Genomic DNA, 6401 nt, shown 5'->3' with positions numbered 1-6401 from the left:
ACCTCCTGCAACTTCACTTACTGAGCGAGAGCCACTACCTTCTTCTCCACCAGCAGGCCAATGATTAAAAAACAATAGCAAAACCAAGGAATGTGAAGAACCAGAAGAAACAGAAAAGAAACAACCAGGAAAAGAGAAAAAAAAAAAAAAAAGGAAGAATGAAAGAACAAAGAATGAGAAAGAGAAACAAACAACCAAAAACAAAAAAAAAAGGAAGATAAATAGAATAATTTAAAAACAAAAAAACTGTGGGGGATCGGTGCCTGGTACCCAGACTCTGTCAGGCACAGATCAGGATGGAATTCCTGCTGGTCAAGAAGGTATGTGAAGGTGAAGGATGGCCACTCCCCTGTTCACCAAGAGGATGTGAGGTATAAGAGCAACACAGAGAATACCATACCTCTCCCATCATCTGCCTCCAGTGCAGTCACCTGTGCTGACATAAGCGGAGCCCACCCTTATGTCACTGCCTAGGCAAGAAGGCCACTCATGTACATCCAAAATGGTTGTTCCCACTGCCTATAAACATTCAAACTGTCTGTGCCCTCAGAACTGTCACCAGCAGTCAAAAGGTGCATTTATCTCCTCCCACGCTGTTTTCTTTTCGGGTTGTCAGGCACCAAAGCAATCCTTGACCTTGCATTCCTTGGTGAGCAGAGGTGATTCTTGGGTTGCTATCAAGAAATACTCAAAATAGCTGTGTCTCTAGGGCCACCAACAATCCAACACTCCATTTGTCTCCTCACTCACTCTTTCATTCAGGTTCTTCTCTTAGTTGAAATGTAATCCATTTCTTTATCCTTCCTTTCAAAGCTCAGGGTTCTAGGATCGTCTTCTATAATCAGTTTCCATTGGTTTCTCATTGCTTTGTTTCAGAGGGTCCGTGTATCTTGTGTACCTATTCTGCTGTCCTGCCAGAACTCTAGTTATTCCTTCAAGAGCAAGTTTCAGAGTCTCTTCAGACATCTATTTTGATTCTTTATTTCTTTCATATCTTTTTAATTACCTTTTGCTTTCTTCATGCATGATGTACTTAATGTCATTTCACAACTCTTCTGGCCTTCAGTCATTAGTTTTTATTTTGTCAAATTTATTCTTGAGATGATCTCTAAATTTAGGAGGGGTATATATACTCAAGTTTCTACTTTGGCTTTGGTGGATTTGTTTCAAGTTTCTTTGTCTTCAAGTTGAACTTTCATATAAGCAATTGATGCAGTCAGTCCCTGGCCTTGTTCTAACTGATGATATAGAAATTCTCTGTTGTCTCTTTCCACAGATGTAGTCAATTTGATTTCTGTGTATTCCATTGGTGAAGTCAATGTGTATATTCACTGTTTATGTTGTTTAAAAAAAGAAAAAGTCTTCCTGATAAACAGGTTATTAGTCTTGAAAAATTCTATCATGCAATCTCTGGTGTCATTTCTATCACCACTTCATATTTTCCAATTAATGATCCCTTTTCTTTGTTTCCAACTTTTACATTCCAATCACCAGTAATTATCAGTGCATCTTGATTGTATATTTGATCATAAGTTGCAGTTTAATCTTACTTCAAATCACTGAAGAGTCATATCTGTTATTGTTAGGTACCATCTAGTAGGTTCCAACTCAAAATAGTATCTTTGATTTTTAACACAGAAAGATATTTACTGTGTTTTGTTTACTACACAAAGGTATTTTTTTTTTTATCTATGTGGATCGTAACAAACTATCGATAACATTGTGGGGAATGGGAATTACAGAACACTTAATTATGCTCATGAAGAACCTGTACATATGTCTGAATGTGAATCATAAGGGTCTGAAAGCATGGAGAGTGACTGCTTTCTGTAATTCAGACTTAAGCTGCTGTTGCTTGGGTCCCTATTCAAAAGCAGTTTTTTTTTGAGTGATTTTATGGATAGGAGCCAGTAATATTCCCAGATGTGTAAAATATGTTCTCAAAAATACAAATAGACCGATCAAACATTGGGCCTTCTGCTTATGGGGGTAAGTAGTGATAGCTACATATTCCTAGTGGTCTGTGGAATATCACAGGTGACTCCTGCCCAAGTTATTCCTGAAAATTTCACCATTTTGTCAGGACCCTGGATTTTTTCTGGCTTTATTAATTAGCCTCTGTTGGTCATGTGGTCCACACTGTTTTTAAGTCTGCACTAATCTGTTCTCCCCCTCTCAACTGTTTGCTATTAACATAATATCGTCGATGTAATGTATCACCATACTTGAAATCTGCATCAAGTCCAAGGCTGCTCTTCTAACCAAACCATCACAGTAAGCCAGTGAATTTAAATAATGCTGTGGCAAAAATTGAAAGTATATTGAGATCCATCTCACATGAGAGCATACTGCAGCTGACTCTTTTCTGAGATTGGGGATGGGGCAAAAGACATTTGCATGATCAATACTCAGTACAAGTCTCCTTCAGCCTGCTGTATTTTCTGCACCAATGATAACATGTCTGGAACAGCTGAAGCCACTGGTGACATTACTTTATTTAGGCCTCAATAGTTTACTGTCAGCCTTCACGAGCCATCTGCCTTTGCTTACAAACCACACAGAGCTATTATACAGAGAATTTGTTGACACCAATACTCCAACAATTTGTTGTTGTTAAGTGCCATCCAGTTGGTTCTAACTCATAGCGATCTTATGTACAACAGAACAAAACACTGCCCAGTCTAACAATTGGCATATCTTTAATCAAAGAAATAATCTCCTTTTGTCCACCAGATGATCTTATACTGTTTCAACCTGAGTGGGTTTGGGCAATTCTAATTGATCCCATTTAGCATATTTAATTGATACTGGCCTAAGGGCAGACTTACCCACCTTTAATTTTACAATATCAGGTAGAGGGAAGGTTTACCAATTGGATATAATATCCATATGTGGTGCAGTAAATTACATGGTATGGTTTTTCTAACTATAGTCTTTGTAACTCCCACTTTGCCATAAGCAACTGAGTAGCTGATTGCTAAAGTTATCCACCTGCTGTATTTCTGTTGAAGAAGCATGAAGTAATTTTCTGGAAGTTCACTTTCTATCAGGTGTGTAGAATTCTGATTTAGGATTGCTTAGTTTTGCCACTGTGCCAGGCTTAAAATGAGCCCTCCTAGAGGCAGAAGATTGTTTCTCTTTGACTGCTGACTGGGAAAGGTGTGCTGCTGAGGGAAATGTGAGAGAGTTGCACTGCTGAGAGAGAGACACACAAGAGACACAGACGGCTGACTAAGATGTCTGCCTACTTGAGAGAGATGGCCCAGTTGTTGACCAAGATGGCCCGGCTGCTGAGAGAGATGGCCAGCTGGGAGAGATTGAGTGCATTTCTGAGATTGAATTGTAGCCTTTTGCTTCCTTAACAAACACCATAATCTGTGAGTTCTATGTGGCCACTGCAGTGAATTATCAAACCCAGAAGAGAAGTGGTGGGTGTGATTGGAAGAACTGTTGGTGACAAGGTTAGTTAGAGGGCTGGAGGGTGGCAGCATGTCTGGCCTCACAAGAACAGGCCTTGGACTGCTAATGGTGATTCTGTCTTCCTTGTGTGTAGTTAGAGGAGGTCAGAAGATCCCACCTCTTTGCTTCTTTAGCACTATACCAATAATTCATTCAAGTAAAGGGAGATGCAACCACTTCATACAACATCTGTTTAAATTTTCCAGTTTTCATTCAAACATTCACCTTAGTCCAGTCAATTGTTGCATCCATTTGGTTATAACCCTCAGGCTAAACTTGGGCTCCTTTAAGATTTCATTGACACATTTTGGTATGACAGTATATTGGGCCTCTGTGTCCTGGAGCCTCAAGACCTCTTCCCTACCTTGGGCCATTCTACTCACACATGTGCATATGGACTCAAGTCCTCTACTGGGGCTTCACTAGAAAACTCTGGCCCCCTCTTCAGTCCTTATTTTCATCAAAAGATGAGCCTCTGCTTCAACCAGTCCCAGAAGGGATTTCCCATTATTAATTTCCTCCCCATTGGAGTGAATACAATGGACTTTTGGGGCAGCTTTTAATGTTGGGTACCAGACAGAGTTTACTTTGGTCCACCCAACCTCTTATAATGCTGCATTAGCACCTTTGTCTCAACTCCATCAATGTTCACTGTATTCATCCTATTCCTTGTTATTGTTGTTGTTAAGTGCCTTCAAGATGGATCTGACTCATAGCAACCCCTTCTTGGGTTTCCGAGGCAGTATCACTATGGAAGGAGATTGCCCAATCGAGGAGTGGCTGGTTAGTAACCATCTAAAATTCTCTGACATGCTGAGTTAAGTTATTTTCCTATTGTCTCTTCACATTCTCTTAATGAATCACTCTTAAGTTCCATGCATCTCTAAGATCCATGTGGGGAAGCTATGCTAATAGATCCAGTGTGGAGTCTTAGATTTTTGCTTTGTTTTGCAGCAATGTCACATGGGGTGCCCATGAAAAAGGAGCTCCCTTGATTACCATATCTACCATGACCTATGTAAGGGCATACTCATTGAATGAATATCTTGATCACCATAAAGCCATTCCACCATGGCTTGCATAAGCAGCACAATAGTTGTTTCCTCTGGAGTGTTCCATGGAATATTTAGAGGGGGAAAGGAGCAGTTTCCTTTCTCAGGGTAAATAAACCTCACGTAAAATTTATCCACTCCACCAGGTTGGCTGTTAACCTGCTGTGTATCTGGATCTCATGTCATCATTTGTGACTGTTCCATAGTGAGTTGTGGGTCTTGCATTGATTCAAATATATTCTTCCATTCTGAAGAATTCAAAACTGAAGACACTGTCCCTAAATTAGTTGCTTTCACAAGCTATTTTAGTAAAAGTTCTTCAAGAACCTGATGATACCAATCTACAAACTGAAGGAACTCTTTTGGTTTTAATAGTTTCTTGGTTTTTCCCATTCCCCTCCCAGACTACCTTCTTGGTGACCACTGGTCATAAGAGTACTTCTGGTGTTCCAACACAAGTTTTCCTTTCCAGGTAGGCTCTGAGACTAGCTGTCATAGCTCTGATCTGACAAAATGTGGTCTTGGTTCAGTGCTACAACCATTCTTTTTTCCTGTGATTGAAGTTATTACTAACAACTGCAGTCAAGAAATTGTTAGTCTCACCTTTTCTTTATCACTTTGTCACTTTGTATTTCCATATACATCCAACAAGCCAATTCCTCTGGAATAAGATCCACCACTCCAAAATCCCATAAATAGCTTTTGACTTTGGTAACTGTCAGCAATATAACAGCTTCTTCCATCCATGGGTATTTTTTTTTTTTTATCCCATTCAGAAACCAAAGACTTCTTATTCTCCTGTTTATCTCCAAACCACATGTGCTAGTGAGTCTGGGCCTTTCCAGCAAACCTCACCATTATGACACCAACTACTTGAATGATGTCTTTTAGAAAGATCAGCAGAAGGCTAGTCCCTATGAGCCAGAGGTTAAAGATATCTCAAATGTTCAACTTTCCCTAACTGTTTTACTACTCCATCATCTCTAACATCAACTCCTCTTCCTTCTTTTAGTACTTTTGATCCCATCTCAGGGTTTCGTATTTAGCTGTAATGTCTCACAGACCTGACAAACTGCCAAGGAAATAGCTCACATGATGGTGGAGGCTGGCATATCCCAAATCCATGGGTCAGGCATCATTTTGGAGAATTCTCCTCACTCATGTAGTTACAGGGGCTGAGGAAGCTTAATTGGCAGGTCAGACAACTGGCTGTTTTTTCAAGTCTGGGAGTTAGATGCTGATGAACCAAATATAGGATAAAGACCAAGAGAGTGAACTTGGCAAGAACATTCACATATATACACCCTCAAGGAAACTAAGGGTAGTGTCTCAAGTCACACAGTCTAGCAAAGATACATCATAAATCCCACCCTACTCCTGTCTCATCAACACAACAGAAAACTCACCCCAAAATGAGAACATTACCACAGGCATCAAGGCCAGGAATTAGAATACATTATAAAATGGGGGACCATGGCTAGAAGGCCCATATTAAAAATTTCATTGCACTGCAGACACAAAGAGTGAACCTTAAAGTAAATGATACACTTTAGTTAATAATAATGTATCAATACTGATTTTTCAATTTTAATAAAAGTAATGCAAGAATATGAGATTGTAATAACAGGAGGAACTATGTGCAGGAGAGAGAGATCAAACTCTCAAACTCATTGCCGATGAGTTGGATCCAACTCATGGTGACCTCTCTTTGAGGTTCTGAGGCAATGTCACTATGGAAGTAGATAGCCAACCTTCCTTCCAAGGAGTGATTGGTGGGTTTGAACCACCAGTCTTCTGGTTAGAAGTCAAATGAATTCTCTGTATTTACTGCACATTTTGTTTTATAAACCTAAGACTCTTCTAAAAAACAAATTCTATTATTATTTTTAA

This window comes from Orycteropus afer, unplaced genomic scaffold (assembly GCF_000298275.1).
Source record: "Orycteropus afer afer isolate SDZICR_OR568_19922 unplaced genomic scaffold, OryAfe1.0 scaffold00784, whole genome shotgun sequence".
NCBI classification, from domain to species: Eukaryota; Metazoa; Chordata; class Mammalia; order Tubulidentata; family Orycteropodidae; genus Orycteropus; species Orycteropus afer.
This window is presented reverse-complemented; position numbering follows the sequence as displayed.